The 14,263-nt window shown below is 35.2% G+C and overlaps 1 protein-coding gene across 1 annotated transcript in view; it reads right to left on the bottom strand.

Annotated features, from left to right (window-relative positions):
* Nucleotides 1–14,263, bottom strand: part of LOC123699513 (RNA-binding protein Pasilla) — a 54,841-nt gene that overhangs the window by 13,871 nt on the left and 26,707 nt on the right. The window lies entirely within an intron of this gene.

The raw sequence follows: 14,263 nt of genomic DNA, 5'->3' as shown, positions 1-14,263 counted from the left end.
ATTATAGATTTTTATTTATACTGTGTGTTAATTGTGGCCAATTGGAAATAAAGTTATGGGCAAGATTCGCATACATTATACAATTAATATGTTCACATCAATATACAATATGTACATTCTTATCAATACTAAGCCATGAATCATTGCAAAAATATGGGATGAAAACCATCGCATGTTATATGAGCATAAACAATATTTATCGTTCACATTAGAGTCACGCTTCGCCGTGGATTGCGTTCGTACCGGGCGAGTACCGGAATCGAAGTTAATATCACTTAAAAATCACTCGAGACCGTAAGCGGTACCGCGACCGGCTTGATATTTCACGAAATGTTGGCGGAATTCTGAAAATGTTTATTTAATGTGTTTTTTGATATGTTAGTGAGTGGATAAAAATGATATAAGACTGTTGTATTATGTAGAGTAGTAATAATAAAAGGAAAAAAATGAATTTATCAAAAATATTAATAAAAATCATCGCGAGTCGAGTCGAGTCGCAAAAATGGCAACAATCGAACATTAGTTATGCCTAGTATTTTTGTAATTGAACCTCATTCCCTTTACTTTCCATAGATAGTGTAAAACCCTAACCTAAGCTATTAAAAATATTTGATTACCAAACAAATTACCGCTGACACGGCAGGTGCGTTTAAAATCTAGATATTATAACTGCATAGCTTAGGGACTTATAATTTCGATTTAAACTTGTGATAGGCACACGTGAACGTATAATTCTGTACCAATATCATATTATATGATATGAAATAAATATTTATAGTTTATTAGTCGACCTGACAACTTAATACGGACCTATAAATTCGCTAGATTATATTCGTAGAAGATATATTGGAAAGCTTGTTGATTGAAGTGAAAACTTTTACGCGATTATCACTTGATATACATAAAGTAATGGCGTACAAAAGTCTAAAACTTAAACGATACCAAAAGGCAGCCTTATCGCTAGGTATTGATCTCTACCAGGCAACCCTAATTCACAATGTTTAACACCACCTTGCAAAACACCACCAACGCTCCATCATCTCCACCATTGTCTTACGTCCATGATGCGGCACGTATTCTTGAACCTGTCGTGTTACATCACGTAACGTAACGTCACGTCACGGTAACGTAACGTAACGCTCCGTCAGACACGAGTGTAATTCACCTTCAAGCATGTGTGTGATCGTTGTCACGGTGTTGTGGACAGGCGATAGATGGTATAAGTGTATTTCTTTGGATTTTAATATTTTTGGGTAATAAACGTTGTGCAAATGCTCTTTTGGAAATTATACAATAATTTATTTTACTCGCCATTCGTTTCAAGATTCAACTTCTCTTCTTGTATTGTTTATTTTCTTAGGTATTTCTACTTTCGTAAGTAAGGACTAAGGATAGCAAAATTACAATATTTAAAATTTAGCCAATAGCCTAGTGCAGTATTTTTACTTTTATAAAGTGTTAATGTCTATAATAGTGGTATATCTGCTAATAATGTTCAGTATTAAGTAAAAGTACAAAAACAAAAAAAAGAGCGTGTGTACCTCGCACACGTTACAGAAGTGAAGTGTTTCTCTTCAAAAATCTTGAAAAGTTCGTATGGAAATTCATGTTTGTTGTATCGACCGCTGATAACAAGTAACTGCCAATAAATCATTTTCGATTTATCACATAATTGAGCGGCATTATAAAATAAAAGTCACGTTACGTACATAAACGGTCCAATAAAAGAGTACTTAAATGAGTTAATGGCGTCTTTACATCGAGAGGTCGAACGATACACTTCCTCCTTAAACTCTAAAGCCCATTTGCAAACGATCTTACAATTATTACAAAAACAATAGTCTGAATTATTTACTTTAAAACTAGGTAAGTTTGGGAACTTCGTATTAATTAGCATTGATTTGAATTTGATAGTGGCTATTATCATAATTAACCATTTTCATTTTGGAAACAATCCATACTAATATTATAAATGCGAAAGTAACTCTGTCTGTCTGTTACTCAATCACGCCTAAACTACTGAACCAATTTGCATGAAATTTGGTATGGAGATATTTTGATACCCGAGAAAGGACATAGGCTACTTTTTATTGCGAAATATGTACCACGGGCGAAGCCGGGGCGGACTGCTAGTTCTTGATATATTTTTAAACAATAAAACCTAAGTTCTTTAAACTAACCAATATATTTTTAGATTTGCAAGAAAAGTTCATTTTATTGAAGTAAAACTTCTTTATCGGGGTTGGAAAAAAATTTAGTGTAACATTATTCCGTTACGCGTGACATTTTTCCGTTACGCGCCATCTTTTTCTTATCCCTACCACGCGTGATTCGACGTATTTCACTTCTTACGTGTGTACACTAGGTACACGCACACATTTTTTTTATTTTGTGTACGTAAGTAGCGTTAGCTACTATTAAGTATTATGTGACTTGAGAGAATCTGCAAATTAAATGCAACATTTTATAACCATGGTTAGATTTTTTCTCTCAAATCGTCCGTACAGTCCGCAAATAACTGGAAAATAGAAAATGCCCTTTGAGTTTTCATCAAAGAGAACAAGAAACATAGCCGGAACGTTTTAAATTTTTCCATTTCGAGGTCAGAGCCGTTCGGTCAAATGACCTTTGTTAGAGTGCCTACAATTCTTTTGACATGGGCTTCTTGTAAATTCTGAGGTTGTTTGAAACATTATAAAGGGAAATATTAATTTGCGGTGAAAAGCTGAGGAAATTTCTAATTTATATGGGTTTAATTGTAGCCCGTAAAGTTTTTTAATCAAGGCATAAATTTTATGCCACAAACAATTTTAGATTTAAGTTAACGTATCCATCTCCTTTTTTACTATAATTTATTGTTATGTTCGTAACTTCAATTAAAAGAACAACGAAAATAATTATAAAGAAAATGAGCGAAGTCGCCGTCTCTAAAGACGTACGTACACGTACGTATTTGTTGTCGTACGTGTCGTACGTACGTGTTTGTCTTCTTATCTTACCCAGGCCACTCAGTAAACGCCAAACAGATAATTCTGCCAACATTTCACAAGTTAATTCGGGCGTGTGGGTGAAATTACGCTAAAAGCCCATCCGCTGCTCAGCTAGGCTTATCCCTTAGTCAGCGCAAAACCTCGACCGTCTTGTTTTTGTTAATAGCAATTAGTATCAATACTGATTTATCTTCCCATCGTCATAGCTTGAGAAACAGATTTATAATCTTAAAAGTGTCTCAAAAGAACTGTCCCAGATTAAATATATCCTCTAAAATGTTCCTAGAATGTTGCCAGTTATAAATAAGCCGCAGTTTGTTTACATTGCTTATCTGTCTCTCTGACCATTAATTAAAATGCCTAATAATATCCTTATCGTAAACTATTCGTTAAGCGTTTCAAATTCTCGACCTCGGGGTCAGAGCCCTTCAACAAACTCCAGCAGTTTGCGGCATTTCAATTTCCTCCACAACCCACCTATAATTACACTTGTAACCGCACCCATTAACATTTATACAAGCAAATTACCTATATCATTACATTCGTACACATTCACGCATCGCCAAATATTCTCCAGTCGTAAATTTGTTAGATCGTATCAGCGAACCCTAAAATTCATAAAATATTATATATTTATCGTTATTCGTAGTTCCACTATAATAATGAACTAAACCAGTATGGTCGTAAATAATTCCGGTTTAATTGTTTCCAAACCAGTACCCACGTATATTCCAAAGTTGGGACAATTGTAACCTACCATCTATAGTTCTATACTAATATTATAAAGCTGAAAAGTTTGTTTGTTTTTTCGAACGTGCTAATCTCGGAAACTACTGGTCCGACTTGAAAAATTACGTTCGTGTAAAGGTGAGTATCGACTTCGCGCTCCAAGAGATCGAACATTGGCGCGCGCTCCAGCCGCGTGAAATGGATACCAGTTTGGAACGCGCGCCAAAATGTTCGTTGGAGCGATCGAACGCGGAGCGGTCCGTTCCGTAGGGTGTCGGTTTTTTACCGCGCATCAATCGTGGCGCGCGCGCCAATGGAGACGGGTTTGTCGTATTTATTGTGTTTGTTGCGCTCCGAGTAATAATTATGGATAACCAAAGTGAAGTGAAGTTTTTTATTGTGTCTTCTATCACTTCGAACTGCATATCTCTTATAAGTGTCACTCCATACTGCATTCTTTTTCCGTACAGCTCTTTTATCCACCAACGCACTTTTCGTTTCTGTTTTTTCTTTCTTATTATGTTGTGTATAATTACAAAAGCTGCTGCTGCTCGTACACGACTAGCTTCCATGATGAACGGTCAAACACTGGAACGGTTGCCACGCGCGCCAGGCGCGCTTAGTTGATATACTTCAATTATTTGGAACGCGCTCCGCGGAACGCACTCTCGGCGCGGTCATTCATGGCGCGCGCGCCAGGAGCGCGAAGTCGATACCCAGCTTAAGATAGCCCATTTATCGAGAAAGGCTAAAAGCTATAGCCTTTCTCGATAAATGGGCTATAGGCTATATATAATTTCGCTAAGACCAACAGGAGCGGAGCAATGAGGGTAAAACCGCCGAGCACAGCTAGTACACGATAGGCTCCAAACTGAAGCATCTTAATTCCAATAATAACGATATCACGATAAACGTACATATTACAGAACCAGATGATCGTGTCAAATTAGGTATCCGTTAGATCCAGTCGTGTGTCAAAGCACAAGCGATGATAATGAACAATGCAGTTGGAATCAACGCAAAGCGCTCGATAGCTCGGCTCGCTAATAGACACATTAGAAGCGTATTTGCGTGATCTCGACGCTACGTGTCGACATCGCACGGACAAATTAATCCGTGTTGATTTATCTTTAGATTACTAGGATTTTGTTTAAATAGTGGATATTAACATAGAAAATAGTAAAGGCTGAACGATCAGGGATTACATCGGAGTTTTTATGCTAAGCGACGTGAATTTCGCAATTTTTAACCGACTTCAAAAAAAAGGAGGAGGTTATCAATTCGGCCGGTATATTTTCTTTTTTTTTTTTTTTTTTTTTTTTGTATACTCCGAGGTTTCTGAACCGATTTACGTGATTCTTTTTTTGTTCGATGCGGGATGGTGTCGAATTGGTCCCATAAAAATTTTATTCGGATAGGCCCAGTAGTTTATATTTTATGACCATTTTTGTCTGTAGGTATTTGTAAATTTTGCAAGTGCAAGTTTGAAGTCGGTTGTTTTTAACGCAGTTATCACTTGTTAAACCTGTGATTCAAGTGGAATACTCGTAGTAGAACAAAATAAAAAAGACGGGTTGCACTCCGGGAGTGCCGGCAGAAGTGAAAACTTGATTATTAACGTTCAGCATGTTTGATATTTTGGAATGGTATCCGTCTTACGCATGGAATATAAGGGCTTAAAAAAAAAAAATGTTGTGTGGTTTTATGAAACCACGGTAAAAGTGAAACTTAGGCACAAAATTATCGTATTTGTACGATAATTATCGTACGTATCGTGCGTCACGCGACATGCGCTACACAGAGCAAAAAGTTTGAGACGATGTAATAAAAGTTTCACTTTAAAAGTCCGTCTTACGCTCTTTCGATCAGGCCACGTGTCCTGACGCGAGTTTAAGATTTTATACCCAACGCCGCTAAAGAAGTTTTCACTTCAATAAAATATTCTTAAACGTTACATTTATCAATAAGTCTTAACAAGTTATTTGTTTAAAACTTATGCACACAGGAAACCTTACTATGTACTTAGCTAAGGTTGAATATAATATTGTTATCTATTTTATTTACGCTTAACTTAAGTAATTTTATAGCAATATTTTACCTCGTGCCAAAAAACAAAATAACAATGTACTTAATTTCATGCCATATTCGTATTCGTAATCTTTTAAATCGAAAAGAACCTCAAGTACCAAGTACCACATTATATTTTGTGTCTATTTCTTCAACCGCACGAAACCTCGTACCGAATACAAAACTTATAAATGTAAATTGTACATAAAAAGTTTCACAACACGAGTCAAGGAAACGTCGAATTCCTCGGAAAACCAGTATTCTAAATCTCATCGATATCAATTTCGTCTTCAACCCGTACGAGCTGCAACAAATTATGCAACTCTAGGCGTACGCGCAAAACCGGTCTGGCTCCCTTGACCTTGGGACCCGCTGAGCAACTTTGAGATTTATGTGATAATTTTAGCGCTCATATTCGCTTGTAACCGGGTCATTAACATTTGGTACCACTCCAACGGTGCCGCAATTGAGCACAGTGGGCCAGAAACCAAGAATCTTATGTGCAGGTGACGATGTGTCGAGTTAGCGTCAGTTAGAACGTTGGGGCAAACGTGATGAAGAAGTCTAAGCGCATTGTAACGAAGTTATTAACCGGACGAATGGGGGAGTAGCGCTGACGGGTGCAGGACATGCGGCCGCGACCGACTTGTGTCGTGTACGGCTAATATGTGCAACACAATGCCGCGGCAAGGTCGCACGGCATAGAGATTACCTGTATTATCCAATTATACACGCTATTGACTTATTGTTGCACTTCGTTCGTGTGTAACAAATGCACAAATGTCAGCTCGTTTAGTATATATTATTCGGTTTGGAAATCTATTTCTTCGACCATAATTGCATCTTCATATTTAAGAAGATTTATTGTTTAAATTAAGATTCCATTATCATCAATAACTTTAATACTTTTCAATACTTTTATACCTATATCTAATTTATATGTATGCAGGAACAATGTTTTAAAACCGGACACGTTTTTACAATCTCTCGCACATTGTGACTAGTTATCACGAATCACGATTATTTTGCAATCACATTCTTAATAATACCGATCTATGCATCAACTAAAGTGCACTTCAATTTCGCTTTTATTTAATAAAGCAGCCATAAAAACTACGGCAAAGGCTAATAGAACGCTGACGTCATTGATCTGAAAAATCATTCATAATTGAAACGGGGCAAAGCACGGCAATAAAAGTTAAGTGGGCCAGCGTGGAACAGTAAACAAAATGTAACTAATGCAAAATTTAATTGCAGCAAACGAATCGTAAAACATAACAATTGGTAGAGTAATTTGCGCAGTCGGCGACGATTTGTCGACAGTTACGTAACGAATCGAGTCAGGACTAGCTAGCGTCTCTAAGTCATGGGACATAAGATCTATGCGACACGACAATGGATGCGACGAAAGAAGTGTCCCATTAGACTGTGTCAGGGTGTCAAGATGAATGTTCTGCTATTTTTAGGTCAAGGCCACTGAGCACGCCAACTTTTGGACGAGAGTGATACAAAAATGATGTATTTTCAAACGACATTACAGCTGATGGAACTAATCTGAGAATGTGTTGAATATTTCAGTGACACAGATTTGTAGCTAACAACAAAAACATATTTCGTAATTCATTAGTTTTATGTTAGGTTTAACGAGCTTTCATACTCTCGCTTTTACTTTGGACGTTGATTTATTCGAGTAAATTTTAATAAAATTGTCGCGATTGGCTAATTTAGCAATGAATTAGATAAATATGTCTTTAATCACAGACAAAATAACGAACAAAATGGGTGACTTCTTTGACATTTACATCTCAGCTGTGACTAAGAATGTCACCCATGATATTTACCGTTGACGAAAAATCACATGGCGACCGTGTGATGGAGGCGGACCAATATAGCCCCAAACATTCAGTCTAGAGTTTAAATTTATAAACAGAGAGCTATTTATATCTAGGTGACATCACATGTGCACGATGGAGTCGCCTTGAGCCGCGATTGGAAGATTGCAACCTGTTCCGCCCCCGACGCGTTTAAGCTCTAATCGTTTGTAACATATCGCGGTCGAGTTACGAACGTTTGAGCAGAGTGGGCAGGAGCATTAGATGATAACTGATATTGCTTGTTACTTAGCCTTGCGAAGGCGTTGTGGAGCAATTTTTAAACAAAATGTTAAACTGCGTTTCCGATTACCTTTCATCGTGCTATTTAGTCTCTTCTTTCGTGAACTTTGCAGAGGTTTAATTAAAGGGATGGAAATTGTCAGCTGTCGACAGGACTAACAGTCTTTTTATTTTATGTTACAGTCGAGTCGAGTCCAGATATTTAGTTTGTTTTTATAACAATGTTTTTCCAACATTTATTTTCATATATAAAACTTCGCGTATAAAATTATTACATGAAGCTTCGTTTTTTCCTCAATGTTCATATGCGATATGGACACCAGTGTCATCATTTCTTGTAATTCAAGATGACGTTACGGAGCACAATAAAATTGTACTTTCACATCGAAAGCGTCTCTTTATGATGACCATCAAGCCAAAAGAGTGAATGTAACAAATAATGATGACCATGAATGGTCCGTGAAACGTGTTCACATTTCATATAGTAAACATTTTAGAAGCTTTAAATTGTATCATTATGACAATAATAGCGAGGAAGTCAAAACTATGAAATGTATTTAATTAGAAAAATCTGATAATAAATGAATTACATTATTCATGTTCAAGCATTGTTATTTGTTGGTTCATTCATAATAGCAATGACCTTGTTAACTTTCAACCACAGCACTCAATGGAACCGGAGACTACGTAGGCGATTATAAGACTGAAGAGTCCTTATGTTTTTGTTCACAAGTACCGATTCTTACACCAGAACCATTAGACTAAATGCTAAGAATGACTTAAATTTCATCATGAATTAAGAAAGTTGGGCAATACTAGTTCAACATAAGTGTAATTGATTTTACTACTCGAGCCGTTAAATCCACCACTATTCCAGTCAAAGTTGAAACACAGTTAATTGTCACACCGCATCGGCGAACCGGACGGTACAAATTAACTCCAGCCGCATTGAAACTAGGATGAGAAATGAATTATTTAAACGCAAAATATTAAATCCAATCATGAACAAAAAGCTGCTGAAAAAGTTTTTCAAGACACGTTTACTTTCAATGGAACGGCGTGATTAATAGTGCCTCCGGCATTATATTCATGAAAAATGCTATTGTATTCGAATGAATCATTAAAATCTTTTTTGATAGCATCAGTGGAGAGAGAATAGAGAGACTTTTAAATAAGTCCACGTCGAAAATAGGCCACTAGGCCAATTACACACGATGTCCAAACCGCGTGTTGGCATGGCCAAGCGAAAGTCGGCACTGCTGCTAGATATACTGCACGTAGGCGGGTACGACAGATCAAATGAAGACTTGAAAACTGTTTAACAAATCAATTACAAGATGTATATCGTAATCTATACTCAGTATAAAAGGAAATTATTTTTATCAACAATGTAATAGTCGAAAGTCCACATTTATTTAAATTATTCTTACACATTGGAAATGTTTTGAATATTTTTGATTTTAATTTTTTTCGTTCGTGTTCGATCGTAAATAGATACTAAAAATGTGGTAAATAGAAGTGCTCAAATTGTGTAATAAAACGACGTCGAATCATTACGTTCAAAAACCTTGAACGTGTGCTTTTTGAAATAACAAAAAAACGTACAAGGATCGCTTCAAGAAGTGGGTGTTGTCATCTAGACAGATGAGGGAGGTGGGAGGGAGCGACAATGGCTCGAGAGATGAGAAGAGATTGCTCTAGACAATCCAGAGATGCTTTACGTAAAAATCTGCAAAGACAATTTTATAAGCGTCCATTCTTTCGGTGACACGTACCGTCGATCGATACTTTAATACCGTTCATCTGGCATCATCTCCACGCTTGCTACACTAATTTCACAAAGTAGCCATAGCGTAGTTCAAAATGCCCCGGATATTATATTAAGTACCAACGTCGGAATTTAATTTATTGAGGCAGCAGCGTTGGAGCGTACGGATTTTCGTCAAAAATTAATGGACAAAGACTACTGTAGAGTCAAAATAAACGTTAAACAACATGCCGTGAAATTGAATAATACATTTTATATTTTATAATCAAGATCAAAAACAAACAATTCGTTGCCACATTCACAGAGCGCCATAAAAGACAAATGAACATTAAAAACATTATGAAGTTTCGCGCCAAGTTTAATTAATGGAGAACAAAATTGATATTTATTGCGCCCGTTCAAAGCACTCGAGTGCAGTAATGAATCACTAGAGCACCTTACGGCTCTCCCTACGAATTTGGCTAAAAATTAGGTTAAACGAATGCACAAGCATAACCCAATTTTCGTGTCTATGTTCTGAGAGCAGGATGGGGTGATTAATATCACTGATGGACCGACCGTTTGTCGTTTGTTTTTGCGCAGTTAATGTAAGCGGCATTACAATTGCATTGCGCAACGCGCATGACAATTTAGTTTTAATTCCACCTTTGATGATGTCATCTATATAAGTATTGAAATTCTCACAGGTACTGCCGTTAGTTGCGATTAGCTGTTAATCTTTTGTTCGAGCTGTCTAACCTTCGTTTTTATTGTGACTCTAAATTATTGCTTAATCGATAACTGTAATTTATTCAGTTGGCTCGTAATTAATTTTATAGCCATTTTATTATGGTCTAATTAATTTAATATACATGTGAAACATACGAGTATCCTATTGTTTATTTTACAAACTATAACCGCAACCTTGACCACACACATAAAATGACAACAACCGCCCAAATCATTGCATCCATTTTTTCCATCTACCTACAACACCTTGTCATTCACATTGTTACAATACCCCTACCTTTACCTCACACCCTATCCGCTCGCGGCCTGTAAACCATTTAAAAGCTACTCCGGGAACGTTTAAGCTTGTTAACGCGGCGACACAAACACCGAGTGATAGCGCAGCAGTAAAAAATATAATAGTTTCATACGATACCATCTAACTAGCGAAACGTTTGCGCAAACGACCTTGACACACCTCGACGAACAAATATTCCAATGATGTAAGACGAATGCTTACATATCGTGAGCTTATGGTGATGTATCATACTTGCTGACTCGAGAACGGTTCCCGTTAATGAATTCTCGTTTATTCAGGTTTCTAATTGGGTACCTTTGTGGAAACGTGTTGGTAATTTTGGGCAAATATTTCCTTATTCAACAGAATTTTACCAAAATGTGTTTAATAAGAGCTTTCGTCTTTTTCTATCTGTATACTGTTTTAAGTACGTTTAATACGTACTTTTCGTGGAAATTGTTCGTTTTTCTTCCAGTCGTTATTTTAGTTGTAAGAAAATGTCAGGATATAAAAGCTGTCCACTTATAAGAGTCGCTTTTATTTTAACAAGAAATCGAGTGAATCGTTTTGATTATGTTATGTAATTCCGGGAACGCTTAATCGAACGGTATGGTAATTAATTAAAGTTTATTAACAAACATGCTGTTTAAGATTGGATTTCATGGATCATTAGTTGCGTATGTTACAAGTTAAAGACTTGGTTATGACGGGCCTGGTAGTGATTAGGTATATAAGTACCTAAATATTAAATTAGCGGCACCTTCATACATTTGAGACTAGACGCCTTTCTATTGTGTATATTTGATTTGATTCCACATCAAGGTTCCAAAAGTATTTACTGCATATTTATAATTAGTGAATGTATGTCATATTTTACTTACGTTATATTTTAAGACCGAAAGTTTTAGTGGTCTCTTATATCTAGTCTTTTTAAAAATACTCATCAAATCTATACATATAATAAAATCGTAGGAAAGTCAAAACTGTACATTGAATATTTTTTTAAAAGAATACCTGGGCCGTGATCTATAATCGATATAGAAGCCAAAAACATAGTTTTTAGAATTTTTGTCTGTTTGTCTGTTTGTCTGTTTGTCTGTTTGTCTGTATGTTTGTCCGAGCTAATCTCGAAAAGTACTGCATAGATTGACTTCAAATTTTGCATGAATATTACTAACAGGTCGGGTGAGGTTATAGGCTACATATTATCAAGCTATCATCTACGGGGGAGGAGCTGTGAACCTTTATTTTTCTTACGTATTCCGTGTAATTACGACAGCGTACAATCTAAAGACTCATGTTTAAATGTTGGTTTCGAGTAAGCCATGCTATTATCTAGCTTTACAAAATAAAAACTATGTCATTTACGTAATTTGGGCAGAGAAACAGTTTAATGAATTTAGTAGTATAAAGACAAATTAGAAACAGCGCCATCTATTAAATGTTATAAAAATCAAATCAATTTACACGTTAACTATTGGAAATTAATAATCAAATGACGCATATATAAATGTTGTTTGACAATATCTAGATTGACACTATAAAAATTATGCCATTTAATTGTAACTTGGGAAGAGAAACATAGCTTAAAGAATGTAAATGTTAATTTTGTAACAGCGCCATCTATGAGATTTCGTAAAAATCAAATCAATTTACATGTTAACACTACTGAACACAATGTTAAAAATTAATAATTTAAATATAATTATGTTATTTATTTATTTAACTCTTTAACCCATATCTTCCGTTCCCTATAAGATATATTTCGTGTAAATAATAAACTACATTTTTTTAAAGTGAGGGTAGATGTTTATTATTTTAAGTAAAAATAGACACCATTATCTACAGTTAATCTAATGATTGTGTTCCAAAGAGTATAATAATATATTGTTGTGTTCATTAGTTACAATTTTAAAAATCTTCGTGTTTTATAAATTTACTAGCTTACCGCCCGCGGCTTCGTCCGCTTTGTCTAAAACCTAATAAATTATGTACTAAAACCTTCCTCTTGAATCAGTCTATCTATTAAAAAAACCGCATCAAAATCTGTTGCGAAGTTTTAAAGATTTAAGCATACAAAGGGACATAGGGACACAGGGACACAGAAAGCGACTTTTTTCATACTATGTAGTGATATTTATAAAGCAATTGAATGCCATAAAACAAAAAATATCAAATGCAATCTTCGTGTTTTGTGAATTTTCACCATCATGCGTTCCCACAAAAGGTAAGTTGTTACTTACGTATTTATTGAAATGAAATGAAATGAAATGAATGATTCTTTTATTATTTTGAGGTGCATTGGGAACAGAAGTTTTTGATAAAATTTTATTTGTAAGTAGTTTTTTTTATAGATTTACAGTTAACTTTTGATTTTTTTATTTACAGATTCAATGCTAATAAAATTATATCGCCTTTGGAAGACGATTTCTGCTGATATTTTTACTACACCACTTGAAAATTGATGATTTGATGATAAAGACAGTAGCAGCGAGGATTAAGTGGAAATTAGTAATCATCCGCTTCGTCAATTTTTGACTGAAGTTAATGTCCAACGTCCAATGGTTCAATCATTGGAAGTATCTCGGGAAATTTTGGAGGATATTTTTCAGGAAGGAGAGGAGGGGTAGCCAACCACATATCAAACTACTACGTTTTAGTACCGAAAAAATTTTTATTGCCAAATGAAACGTAAATTTTGCACTCACAACTTTACAAGTAATGTTTTTATTTTGACTTTGCGGTTATCTGATTATAATATTTATCGTTATGGCTATCGACGTACCGACCGTACTGGGATCAGAGTAGGTACATGATATACAGTTCATCATCCAGGATTGCTTAGAGCATTTTCACACTGAAAAAGATGTTTTCTTTGAATCGTAGTTGCTTCATTTATTTATTTTTAATCATTTTACATAATATGTTTTATATTTTATAAATATATCATTTTCATTATTTAAGTAGATAAAATAAATTATGTAACGGTTTTATAAGAAAACACATTATAGTTAGGCGCCGGTGATTTCTTCCAGGCAAAAGATATTCATCAGCTCAATAAAATTGAACAGTATGTTAGTTATTCTTTAGATTCACAATTGTAATGAGCATTTCCGCATGCAAGTTGTATCGTAGTTTAGATATATCATAGTTTTTACATATTAAAGTTCCAACAAAACCCTCAAATTTTTTAGTAGAGTTGAGCAAGATAATTTGAAAAATGTGCCGTGTTAAGTATTATAGAAAAGGTTAGTTCGTTGGTAATTATTATTTCTTCTTCATTTACATGTTGTTAGTAAAAATAAACTTTAACTAACAGTCAAAGTAGTCAAAGTATAATATTGTAACATTCATTCATCATTTTTTGTATAGGCGATATTAACGTAGTATGTTCTTTTTGTAATGCTTTATAGTGTAGTAAGGCGAGTCGGCTTTCGTTTGAAGATACACCGGAACCTTTCACAAAATCACTACTTTTAGAGGAACATACTGTGCAATTAGCGTTTAGCTACTATTATGTATTCTGTGGTGCAATGTAAACTGTTATTAGACAATATTCGCTCTTATAGTAGTGCGTTTCAAATGATCC

This window comes from Colias croceus, chromosome 18 (assembly GCF_905220415.1).
Source record: "Colias croceus chromosome 18, ilColCroc2.1".
In the NCBI taxonomy this organism is placed as follows: Eukaryota; Metazoa; Arthropoda; class Insecta; order Lepidoptera; family Pieridae; genus Colias; species Colias croceus.
Note: the sequence above shows the minus strand (reverse complement) of the source record. Positions and strands in the feature narration are given on the sequence as shown.